At 41.8% G+C, this 14,065-nt stretch overlaps 1 protein-coding gene across 2 annotated transcripts in view; it reads left to right on the forward strand.

Moving 5' to 3' along the window:
• LOC126162266 (uncharacterized) overlaps window positions 1-14,065 on the forward strand; it is a 422,629-nt gene that overhangs the window by 342,058 nt on the left and 66,506 nt on the right. The window lies entirely within an intron of this gene.

Below are 14,065 nucleotides of genomic sequence, written 5' to 3' on the forward strand. Positions count from 1 at the left end.
AGTGGTATTTATGCCGTAAATGACAACAGATTTAAGAAATTAACATGAAAGGAATCCAACAGAAAAGCCAACACCGCTGCCCTTGGCATGACTGACTTTCAAGGAGTCATTGATAGGCAGTGCTGTTAAGTTAATGGTTCAGTCAAAATCTTATGAATCTGTTGTTGTCGAGGTGTCTGTTGAGTTCAACGTTTTTGTGCTGTACGTGTCCCTTCACGTTTCCGCCTGACTATCACATAGGAAACAATGGACCTAGGGATGTTTAGGAGTGTGGAAACCTCCGTACAGACGTATGACACAAGTAACATCCAATCACCTGACCACGTTTGAAGTCCGCGAGTTCCTCGGAGCGCCCATTCTGCTCTCTCACGATGTCTAATGACTACTGAGGTCGCTGATATGGAGTACCTGGCAGTAGGTGGCAGCCCAATGCACCTAATATGAAAAACGTATGCTTTTGGGGGTGTCCAGGTACTTTTGATCACGTAGTGTTGTAAGACATCCTGGCAGGGGAGCCAAATTGAAAGTGAACCCATTTGTGGGTTACATAAAAAATGTTTGATTGAGAACCTGGCAGCGTCATACACAATGAAAGTTATCCTGACTTGGTCGTTCACATTAAAAGTTAACACTTGGGGTGAGTGTATAATTCTGATGATTTGACTGAAATGTAAGCAAAGTTTAGTTTACTGACAGCATTTATTTTCCCAAAAACAAAGACAGACAGAATATATGTTAAACATGTTATGATATAATCGTGAACAACAAACAGGTGGTTTAAGACCACAATGGTCAAGGATCCTGGGTGGCAAAAGTGAGTCAAGTACTCTGGCCCTAAAATGTGGATAACGGTATCTGTGTTAATCTGACGCTGAGCAAACTTTGACCAAATCTACAGAATTTTCTACTGGTGCAGCTGAGAGCAAGTGGCAGTTGAGATTTGTACTCCAGGACAAGACTGGAGCAGCAGTACGTTACCCTATTTGCTTCGTACAGCTATGTTATTTGCAGCTAGCGAGATGTGGGAGGCAGATGCGAGGCGTAAGAAAGCACCTGTGAATCGATCGCGGCCACGAAAGAGATGAAAAATATCGTAATTTAGCGTTCAGGCAAACGGATCGCAATTTACTCTCTACCAGAGCCCTGAAATCACGGCAGATTTCAGTGTGTGACACACCCGTTCGCTGGTCGTACCAAGGACCAATCTGGCTCACTTATACGACAGAATGCACAAGGTTGCCAAACGTCAAGACTGCTAACCCAAAAACAAATAAGTGTGTCCTCGGCAAACGAGTAGTCCGAGATGTTTGAAATCACACTATCAGTACAGTAAGAACTTTACCACAGGCTCCTCAGTCTAACTACTCGCAAGTGAAGTCAGTCTTAGGACAGGTCCCAAGTACCAATAACACATGCCAGAGCTTCGACCAGAAGATGCTTACAGACTGAAGTCCAGAACCAGAGTGCCATGCATCTCCAGATCAGAACAATTCCCGTTTTTCCGCAAAGTGCACGAACGACACCGCCTTCACCCCGTCTTGAGCCAATCATAGGGCTTTAGAGGCGCTAAATCTCCCCTCCTACACGACAGCACGAACTCACAGCGAACCAACGCAAGTGTTAAGAGACCTGCGTCTCTGGAAAAAAATATCGCCAATTACTGCCTTTTTTTAAGTTTTCGCGGTGGGAGAAGATGTTTTTCTCCAAAGTCGCGTCGCTTCCCACGGCAGCAAGCGAGCAGATATGATCTTTCAGATCTTTACCTAAATTGCCTGTGCCTTGGAGTATGTTAGTCCTAGCTATGAGGTGTAATAAAGATTCTATCTCTAAACGTTTTTCAGGTGCCAGAGTTTCTTTTTACGACCGAGGCGACTGATGGAAGTGGGTCACAGGCCTATTTGTAGTATCGGCAAACACAAAAACTTGTAAAGTTTTTTTAGGCGTTGCGCAGCGCACAATGACCGGTTCACATCACGACGAGTCTCTTCAGTCTGTCGTCCCCAGCCCAGCTTTCAGCTGGCAGCAATGCAGGTATAGCAGGCATTGTCCTGCTGGAAACCCATCTCGACTAGGGGGTGCTCTGTCGGCCCTATACGACAGATTTACTGAGGGATGGGCTCGCCGCCACTTTCTTTCAACATGCCGTTTCTACGAATCAAGAACCATAAAGTACCTCATGCTTTTACGCCCTACCAGGCTCCATCAACGCCTGCTCAGGCCGTTAACTTCCTGGAGTCTCGCACAAGTTGCGTAATGTTGTAACAAAATCTTTATGAAAACAGGTGAGAGAGTAACTTGTCCTCTCTCAGTGTGTAAGGCACATTTCACACTCTCTCCTCCTGACACTGAAAATTTACAATACTTTACATTTTGGTTTATATAGGCGACAAGAAGGCAGTTATCACGCACAGAAATGAAATTGGTTCAACAACTACATTATACAGCAAAAAAACTATCAAAATTCCTTTATATAGCTATCCATGAAAGTAGTTCCAAAACTACTTCACGCAGTTCAGTTAAGTCTCTATAGCCTGAAACTCATCCTCATCATGATTTTTCCAATAAAATAGATTATATATTACTATTATAAAGGCACAGTCACAAAGATCTGTCGACATTATGTGTACAGGTTGTGCGCAAAGCAGTGCTATTACAGTGTCATCAATTCTCAAACAATTCAAAACATTATATGCTTTTCTTTTTCTCTACCTTAACATCACTGAAAATACTTATTAACTGTAATAATATACCGAGTTTGCCTCTTTCAAACATACTTCCATAAGCTCAATAATAATTATGGAACTCCAACTGTCAGCTTATTACACTGATCAGCTTGTTACATAGAAGCAATGTAAATACTCATCTAACTGGCAGTTAATTTTTAACCAACTGTATATCAAATAGAGCCCAATTACTCAAACGTTAATCGAATTACTTTGAAAAATATGCTATCAAAATTCGAGTACCGTACATTAATTATCATAACACAAGGAAACTGGCAAAATTTTATGGTAAAACTTAATATAACACAGCCAGAGAATCTGGTATTTGGAGTCAAAGAAAATATCTTAACAGAAAAAAACACAAGTTGACGATTAGTCAGCTGAAACAAAACGCTTGTAAACACTTACCTAATTGACGCTCAATTTTACGCCAAACTTTAAGCAACACTAACAGGTGGTTGTAGCAGTTGATATTGAGACTTCCACTACCGTTGAGAGTGCCAGGCGATCTCAGCAGATGTCGATTGTCGTGTAGTGGCCAGCGTGTAATGTCACAGAGTGTGTGGACGAAGGTCAGCGGCCTCTGAAGGTCAGAGGAGTCCAGCGGCTCAGGCGAAAGACAACAAACGAACATCCACGCAACTGGACCTGCACAGCCCCCCCGCGCCGACGGAATTCCCTCCCCACGACATCAATCATGCAACGAACAATAGCACATCTCAGCGTCTGCACTCAGCAAAAAAATATCAAAATATTTGCGGTGCATAATACACCTATTTCTCTGTAAGCGTACATGTATTATAAGTGTTGCAATTCCATGAAGCCAAAAGAAAATTTCACTGTTTTGAAAACGGATGCTACATTACTGCTACCATACCACACAGTATCTTAATACCATGTACAACCAACACGAAATACGAAATAAATCAGTGGTCAAAAATATTTGACAATTCAGTTATTTCTGAGTAACCACTCAGTCTCTTCGCAGTGCTACAACATGCATAATCACATCGTTTTCGATCCCCTCCCTATCTCCTTGCACCATTTTTTGCGTTTTGTTTTTCCGCTGTACAAGGTGCATTCAAGTTCTAAGGCCTCCGATTTTTTTTCTCCGGACTGGAAAGAGATAGAAACATATGCATTGTTTTAAAATGAGGCCACGTTCGTTGTCAATACGTCCCAGAGATGGCAGCACCATACGGCAGATGGAATTTTACCGCCAGCGGCGAGAATGAGAACTGTTTTAAATACTTAAAATGGCGACGTTTTCCTTACTTGAACAGCGTGCAATCATTCGTTTTCTGAATTTGCGTGGTGTGAAACCAATTGAATTTCATCGACAGTTGAAGGAGACATGTGGTGAAAGAGTTATGGATGTGTCGAAAGTGTGTTCGTGGGTGTGACAGTTTAATGAAGGCAGAACATCGTGTGACAACAAACCGAAACAACCTCGGGCTCGCACAAGCCGGTCTGACGACATGATCGAGAAAGTGGAGAGAATTGTTTTGGGGGATCGCCGATTGACTGTTGAACAGATCGCCTCCAGAGTTGGCATTTCTGTGGGTTCTGTGCACTCAATCCTGCATGACGACCTGAAAATGCGAAAAGTGTCATCCAGGTGGGTGCCACGAATGCTGACAGACGACCACATGGCTGCCCGTGTGGCATGTTGCCAAGCAATGTTGACGTGCAACGACAGCATGAATGGGACTTTCTTTTCGTCGGTTGTGACAATGGATGAGACGTGGATGCCATTTTTCAATCCAGAAACAAAGTGCCAGTCAGCTCAATAGAAGCTCACAGATTCACCACCACCAAAAAAATTTCGGGTAACTGCCAGTGCTGAAAAAATGATGGTGTCCATGTTCTGGGACAGCGAGGGCGTAATCCTTACCCATTGCGTTCCAAAGCGCACTACGGTAACAGGTGCATCCTACGAAAATGTTTTGAAGAACAAATTCCTTCCTGCACAGCAACAAAAACGTACGGGAAGGGCTGCGCGTGTGCTGTTTAACCAAGACAACACACCCGCACATCGAGCTAACGTTACGCAACAGTTTCTTCGTGATAACAACTTTGAAGTGATTCCTCATGCTCCCTACTCACCTGACCTGGCTCCTAGTGACTTTTGGCTTTTTCCCACAATGAAAGACACTCTCCGTGGCCGCACATTCACCAGCCGTCCTGCTATTGCCTCAGCGATTTTCCAGTGGTCAAAACAGACTCCTAAAGAAGCCTTCGCCGCTGGCATGGAATCATGGCGTCAGCGTTGTGAAAAATGTGTACGTCGGCAGGGCGATTACGTCGAGAAGTAACGCCAGTTTCATCGATTTTGGGTGAGTAGTTAATTAGAAAAAAATCTGAGGCCTTAGAACTTGAATGCACCTCGTATAATACACTGACGTAAAAACTGCAGGACCAAGGAGCTTTGCGACATAAAAGAAAATTGATAGGTGTGTTTCTACATCTCAAAGATGGGGTCTATTCAACTTTCGCTCCAGTTGCGTAAGAGTGGAGCTAGTAGCGCCAGTATGACGATGAATATCAGTTTTGCACTAAATACACGTTGTAACGGTCATGAGCGTTAATTACCTTTGAGATTAGAAGTGGTGAGTTGACACTAGTCAAGTATACCTTTAAGGCGATGAAGACGCCATTGTCAACACCTCACTGAGTTTGAATGAGTCGTGTAACAGGACTAAGAGAAGCTGGATGTTCCTTCTGCGATATTGCAAAACGATTGCCGGCAGCGGTGGTCACGAGAATGTACGGTCGCAAGAAGACCGGGCTCCGGACGGCCACGCCGCATTACCGAAAGGGAAGACCATCGTGTTCGGCGTGTGGCTACGGAACATTGTACTGCATCTGCAGCAGCAATTGGAGCAGCAGTTGGCACCACAGTGACACACAGAATTCTTACAAATCGGTTATTTTAAGGGCAGTTCAGAGATGGACGCCCTGTGGCGTGCATTCCACTGACCCCAAACCACCGCCATTTGCAACTTCAGTGGTGTCAAGCGACAGCTCATTGGACGGTAGAGTGGAGGTCTGTTGTCTTTCCTGATGAAACCTGCTTCTGCCTCGGTGCCAGTGATGGCCGTGTGTTGGTTAGAAGGAGGCCGAGTGAGTGCCTAGAGCCAACCTGTCTGCGTGCTAGACGCACTGGACCTACACCTGGAGCCGTGGTCTAGAGTGAGATTTCGTATGACAGCAGAAGAACTCTCATGGTTATCCCACGTACCCTGACTACAAATCCGTATGTCAGTATGGTGATTCGACCTGTCGTGCTGCCTTTAACCAAAAGCATTCGAGGGTGTTTTCCGACAGGACAACGCTCACCCAAATACCGTTTATGTAACCCAACATGCTCTACAGACTTTCGACATGTTCGCTTGCCCTGCTCAGCCACCAGATCTGTGTGCCAATCGAGCACATATGGGGCATCATCGGACGACAACTCCCCACAACCAGAATTGACCGTGCCTGTGTCACAGGCATGGAACTCCATCCCAGAGACTGACTTCCAGCACTTGCACTCCATATCACAGACTGACATCCGGCACCTGTACGCATAGTGCACGCACGTCTGCATGCTTGCGTTCAACATTCTGCGATTACACCAGTTATTAATGTATCAGCATTTCGCATACAATGGCTCATACCATGTTTACGTTAACCTGTGATCTTGCACTGTTAATCACTTGAATATGTTACCTAGACAAATGTAACCCCGCACTTTCGTTAGTCTATATTAATTATTTTTTGATGTCCTGTTTTTTTTCCCATCAGTGTATTTACGTCCTTCTAAGTGATAAAACGACACTACACCACTTCAGCCCTGCCTCTTCCTTTCGCGCCAGTCTGCTGCAGTTGACGATGGCCGTTCACTCTTCTCTTATTCCTCCTCTTTCTATGTTTCTGCTCGAAAGTCGCTGGGCCACAATTATCTCACGCTAATTTGCGGTGATAATCACACCTTCTCTTGTATCTTTTGCTCATGTTCTTCTTGACTCCCATTGCTTCTTCTCTGTTCTGTTTTTACTGATCTTCATCGAGCCTGCTCGACAGTCTCAGTTATTGTGTCAGTCAGAGGACTACTATCCTCTTACGGCAGGCTTTGCGACACTCAGCATTCCACGCGGTTTTCTTCATACGGTACTTCAAAATCTGGTTTTCTTATTAATTATTTTTTCCAAAAATTCTGAGTACATTTCCTCATATCTTTGGTAGTATGGTTCGTTTCATATAAAATTTAAACTCTTGTGTTTTTAGACTGGTATATTTTCAGGATCATCTGCTCAACCTTTTCATACGAAAAGATTTGTTCTTCTTACTTCAAAGACAGTGTATTATAACCTTTCTTATAATGATCTAATGATTTTGGGCATTTTTCTTCATTAACTTGCTCTTGTTTCGTGACAGTCTGCTTTAGCTCCTCTGCATAAATAATCTTGTCTTCCTCTGCCTAAACATTCCGTATCAAAATAAATTCCTTATCCTTCGATAATAAATCTGAATCCGTACAGAGAATGTGAACAGCTAGTTCAGTACTATCGCCGTCATGTACCAGTTGTGTTGTCACCCAACTCCTTTCGCCTGCAACAATTTCGAACTATGCACATTTGGCGTTCGCTCCGCGCTTACGTTTATTTCTGCGCCGCTCTCTTCTGTCGTCGAACTGGTCGCTTCGATTCAGTACCGCCCAAGATGTTGTAGAATTCCTCTTTTTGTCTCGAACTGATGCTATCCAAGATGCTGTAGATTTCCGATTCATATACAATATTCCATTTCTGTGGCGCACTATTATTACTTTCTCTCCGCACGTGCACCCTTCACTCTATTGTCGATAGTTGTATCTCATTATTGCGTACCAAATCGCTATTCTTAATTGAAACAGCAACTGTCTGCGCACATACGCCAAATCCAAACATATCTAATTACGGTTCTTCACCAAACGGCAGTTCTTCTTTCACGCTAAGCCAGATGTAACATTAGTGTCCAGGTCACAGCGACACATGTAAATCTCCTTCATCCGGTTATTTTGGTTAGTTCTGCGGCTGTCGCACTCCAATATGGAAGCTTTACATGAAGAACACTTCGTGTTACGAAATAAAACCTACTAGGTGCCTAATACAACCATGCCTCTCTCTTTCTATTTTTTCAAATAAATAAACTTTTTCGGTTAATACAATGGAAAATGTCTGGAATAATAACAGTACAAATCAAATCACTTCGTTTTACTTTTACGTCGGTTCGCAAGACGCTTCCCCAACAAAGTCTAAACATATCCACTCCAGTGTTAGCAGCTACTCCCAATACATGTTCATACGGAAGAAACAATTGCTACGTTGCGCTTCCACATAAATTAAACAGGTAATCACTAATGGCAGGAGTGTATTCATTTACGTTCTGCTACCAATATGTTCCTCCACGAAACTTGCTGATTGTCAAACAGTGTATTTTTTCAACCTTATAACTCATAATTAACATCCCGCACCTTTCCGTGAAATAAGGAATTACTCACTTGTGTCCAACGACCCGACGTAACGCTTCTAATTATACTTTCTAGCAACGCGGATGCGCTCGACCGCTCAGTGCTGAAGCCCAATAACGGCTCTTCCCACACACTAACTCGGGGAGCTGGGGCATTGTTCACTTAAACAGCAAGACAATGCTCCCTCCAGAGAAGAGGCGTGCTCAGCTTCGAAAATTCCAGAATCCAACGATAAGTACATAATCGCTACGTCATAACATCCATACCAGTACTCCTTTACACGTTACACTGACAAACAGTTTTATTGCGAATCTGAGAAAATACTGCAACAGCCAGCATGCAGCCAATCACGTCCATGAAGTCTGACAATTTAAAGGACAGTGAATTTGTCAACAATAAAACTGTTACATTCTTTGTCACAATAAAATAAATAATAAATACAAGTTTTTTGTTCATAAACTGGCAATTTATGCGACTTTTATGTGTCACGAGAGAATTCTCTACCTCCTTACAACTTCACCCCTGGCCTCACGAGAGTGCACCCCATTCCAGTCATTCCCGGTTAGAAGAATCGTAGGTGATCTCCGATTATCAATTTTGGGACCTACGTGGGAGGTAGCAAGCGGCACAATAACCTTTCAAGTGGTAATTATAAAATAACCTAAAGCGTACAGCGCGTATAAACTCCACAATACTGCAATGCCCCTTAGCTCTGCCCCTTTCTGCAAATAGGCGGTTCCTTCAGAGATACCAAAGGACATGAAATATCTGTTGAACGGAAAAGATAAACTTGACAACGTATGAACATTTGTTGACCAAATGCTGCCAAAGTATCTGAAGGTGGACATTGCTGGACGAAACCGGTTATGTATCATAAAAAGTGACTGCGTAAAAATCAAAGGTTTAGAATAAATCAGTCACCACCTCCTTAAACGAAATGTCGTTTTTCCAACAACAAATAGTGTTGAGTACGTTAACTATTTCAGTTCATTTCGTTTTTTAATCGACCAATTAATTAAAAATCATAAATTTTTTAGCAATATCGTGTTATTCTACCTATTCATACAAGGTCGCGCACCAAATTTCACACACTGACACTGTCTAATAAGTATTTTACTTGCAGGTTGGCAACCTTGGAATGTTGTGAAAGGTAGCTGTAGTTCGTGTATAGCTCTCCAGAAGATAGTACTTGGCAATATCACGAAAAGACAGTTTTGTTTTACGCAGAAACGAAGCGTATCACAAGACTCAACGTGAGACTAGTTTGTTGATGAGGAGGAGGAGGAGATCATTGTTTCACGTTCCATCGACAACGAGGTTATTAGGTACAGAACACAAGCTTGGATTTGGGAAGGATGGAGAAGGAAACAGAAGTTCCCTTTCCAAGGAACGTTCCCGACATTTGCCTTAAGCGATTTAGAAAACTCACGGAAAACCTAAATCAGGATGGCCGGAGGCGGGTCTGAACCATCGTCCTTCCGAATGCTTTGTTGACGGAGGCACAACGTCACCTCTGCTTGCACCGCTACATCAATGTAAAAGTTCTCAAAGGTGTTCTCCAGGTTTTGGAAACAGGTGAAAATCGGAAGGGGCAGTTGGGATTTTATGCATGATGATCGATGACAGAGGACCCAAGGAGTCGGAAAGTTGTACATGTCACAGAGCTCCTGTGTAATTTAGTGTTGAATGCTGAAGGAGAGGGTGCTCCATGTGTGGAAGAACTCTTCAAACTGGTACTTTCAGTTTTCTGAGGGTTTCTCACGCACCAAAACAGATATGTTACACATCACGGGGTTACACGCTACAGTTCGGTATCCTCTAGTGGCAGGGGGTTGCAACTTGCTTCAGCGAAGCGAAAAAGTCGACGTAGTAATGAAATTAAATGATTATGCGATATTGATGGCTAGGAGTCCCCACCTGGGGAAGTACGGCCGTCGAGCTGTTAGTCTTTTTAGTTGCCGCCACAGTGGATGACTTGCATGTCGAGGACGATAAAATGACGATGAGGACAATACAACACCTAGTCCCTGAGCGGAGAAAACCGGTGACCCGGGCGGGAATCGAACCTGCGCCCCTGAATGCCAATCAAACATGGTGCTCAGGCAGCCAAGGAAGTGGACGACCGAGTAATATACATGACAAGTCATAATACCTCAACTGATGTTGAGAGCAGAATAAGAAGTTCGGAGGCATTACTTTTCATCACTCCATCGTACTTATCTTACTGCGATAAACCTTTAACGTAAGAGTATTCCTATTAATTAGCAAAGCATTACATGATTTTAAATTTTTACATTCGATAAATAATTCAATAATTTTATGGAATATTGAAAATCAAATTTTTATTGTCCCTGGAAGCCGTTAGGTTGTCTAACACACGCTGCTCCTTACGTCCATTCAAAAGTCATTGTTATGGAAGTTGATGATTAATTGCATTTCTTCAGCTAGCCATATAGCAATGTAAATGTGTAGTTATATAGTACGGAAAACAGAAATGTTAAAAAAATTAAACAGAACGATGCAACAAGCAAATATTTCAATTGTCATCATATTTCGTGAATGTATTGTAAAAAATCAGGTTTGTCGAACATTAGTGACGTAACGTATTCACATTTTCATCACATTTTATTTTCCATCCAGACATAGTAAAACAATGAACTTTATGCATTATTTTCTTCACATCGCTAGACAGAGTCTTATTTCGAGCATACACAGATTTCATACTGATCACTGTGCTCAGTCTATAATTTCGTAAAACATTTAGAATACATTTTCAATATATATTACAGGTTCCTCATAAATAAGTCGTACTTGGCGCACATTCTGCCTACAGCGCAAAGACTTACTTAAAAATCCGCGTCTAGACAAAGTGCGTGTCACTCGAGTCCATGTCAACGACTAATTACTTTTGGCGCGTACGACAAACCATGTTCGAGATTTACAGAACGAAGTTCTAGATTGTTCTAGAACTGGCAATGAGTCAAATTAACTCTTGTACGTAGTTTTCTACGTACATGAATAAGCAGTGTCAAAGAAAACACAACTCTTGATATTGCTGAAATTTATAAAAATAAAAATGAAGATATATTATCGTACATAATTTTGAAATAGTTCTGTAAAAATTATGGTGTATTCTACAACAACAAAATAATAAACACTATAAATGTTCTGAGAAGTTTCGTAAGCAAAATATCATGTAATGTGCGAAAGTTTCTTCATTTGTGTGGCCGTATTGTCCGTAGTTGCTTTACAATTCTTGAGGGTATTTTTGAACTGTCGTTACAATTACAAAAATACGTGGGTTTTTTTTCACCAGACGCGTTTCGCTTTATTGACGTAAATCATCATCAGTGGTGGTGATTTTCGCTTGATTTCTCGCTTACATCGGGAAATGCTGCTAGCACATAGTTGATGTTTATCTGCTGTAGACACTGATAGTCATCTAATTTTTAGTAGTTCTGCAGCACTATGCATTTCTTTTTTTTTTTTCACAGCACATTATTTGCTCACCTCCTGTGTGGCCTGAAAAACAGAAGAAATGCAGCAGAACTAAAAATTAGACCACAACTATCAGTGTCTAAAGCAGAGAAATATCAACGATGTGCTAGCATACGGAATTTCCCGATTTAAGCGAGAAATCAAGCTAAAATCAACTCAACAACACGAAATGCGACGAAGGAAACAAGACAAGTTGCAACGACAGAACAAAAAATTCCGTCAAGAAAAGTACGAAACATATGTCATTTATTGGAAAACAAAACAAATGGAATTTGTAGGATGATTAACGTCTTTTAAAATCAAAAACAAACAAAATGATCCAAAGTGTTACAGAAAAACTCGGAAAAGAGTGAATTTTATATAAATATTTTTCTACAATACTCCGATCATATAGGTTTGCCTTTTATTCTTCAGATTTGTAACTTTAGGTGAAACATAATTGAAAAAAGAATGTAATCGCAACTTTTGTCATACACGCTTGGCATCGTAAACTACTATTGTTCAAAGATGCCCGTAAATCTAGTTTGTCATAGTAGACATATTGCAACTGGGACCATGCACTGTGCAGGTATATAGGATTAACCGTTTACGTGTTGAAAGTACTCTTTAAATAACAAAAACAGTTAAAGCTACGCTGTAATATTGATTAATAGTCATAACGAAATTGGAAGACTTTCATACTGTAAAAGTTAGCAATCTGCCTGCAAGAATTATGAGCAGTATAAACTGCCTCAATAATTAACTTGGACATGAAACCTAGAGTAATAGGCTTTGAAAGATTTGATCACAAATCATAATTTTTCTCCTTACCTCAAATCTGCGCAAATCTGGATAACACGTTGCAGTAGTGCTCTGTCTTGCGCGCCGCTATGCTGAAGCTGCAAATTACTGTATCTGCAGAGACCCTCGAGAGGTGCTATGAGTTCTCTGTTAATTTCAAATAGAACGTACTTGGTTGGATCATCCATTAAAAATAATTGTAAGAAAAAGATTGGTAAGAAAATGGACTATGCGCATTAATGGCAACACTCCGTTTCTTCGTATAATGAGAAAAAGTGCTCAAGGCAGATTTTAAATTTAATGAACTTCTCAGCATTCAAAAAATACACTTTTCTATCTCTCAAATCAACTTTCAGTACAATAACCAAGTTCGTTCAATGGCGGAGCAGCAGTGAAAAATAATAACATCATTATTGGGTTTACCTGACATTCCATTAGATTTCTTCCTTCACAAGTCAATCTCATAATCATGTTGGTTCCACAAAAAGATGAATTTTAATTTGAATCATAATATTGCCAAAGCTTCCTCAGTAACACTGCTTAAAATTATCGGCTTTACTCCGACACAGTTGAACTTTGACTCCACTCGATACCAGAGCTAAATATTGTCTGCCCCACTGCGCCTCCTGCAGCTCAAAGATGTTAGCTTAGCTTCTGCGGTACAGCTTACAACATCGCTGCTCGCTCACAATCGATTCAAATACCAAAACTTCATATACCAAAATTATACACGGCACCTAACAGTGTAAATATTTTTATTGGTGATTGCGGACGGTGTACTGAACAACATTACATCAGCATTTACGTCAATTACAGACTAATAATTATATCTATTACGAGTCATGTGTTTTTAGGGTGGGCAGTACCTCAAAGTGCACTTGGAAAGAGTAAGTCATTAATGCTTATTTCCCCTGGTTAGCAAGTATGGTGCGGAAGTATGAACACGCGAATGCAAAACGGTTAGTCTATCCTGACAGGTATAGTCCACTTAGTGTTGCAGTTACGGCCATGCTGTGAACAATAGGTCTTAAAGTTTGTGACGCGTTTGTGGAAAGACTGTTCTATACAGAGGAAAAAACAACCAACACACTGATGTGTTCTCATACCGGTTACACCCCGTACAGTAATATAGACCAATGACAAATCTACATTTATACTCCGCAAGCCACTCAACGGTGTGTGACGGAGAGCACTTTACGTGCCACTGTCATTACCTCCCTTTCCTGTTCCAATCGCGTATGGTTCGCGGGAAGAACGACTGCCGGAAAGCCTCCGTGCGCGCTCGAATCTTTCTAAATTTACATTCGTGATCTCCTCCGGAGGGATAAGTAGGGGGAAGTACTATATTCGATACCTCATCCAGAAACGCACCCTCTCGAAACCTGGACAGCAAGCTACACCGCGATGCAGAGCGCCTCTCTTGCAGAGTCTGCCACTTGACTTTGCTAAGCATCTCCGTCGCGCTATCACGCTTACCAAATAATCCTGTGACGAAACGCGCCGCTCTTCTTTGGACCTTCTCTATCTCCTCTGTCAATCCGACCTGGTACGGATCCCACACTGATAAGCA

The sequence above is a fragment of the Schistocerca cancellata genome, chromosome 2 (assembly GCF_023864275.1).
Source record: "Schistocerca cancellata isolate TAMUIC-IGC-003103 chromosome 2, iqSchCanc2.1, whole genome shotgun sequence".
NCBI lineage: Eukaryota > Metazoa > Arthropoda > Insecta > Orthoptera > Acrididae > Schistocerca > Schistocerca cancellata.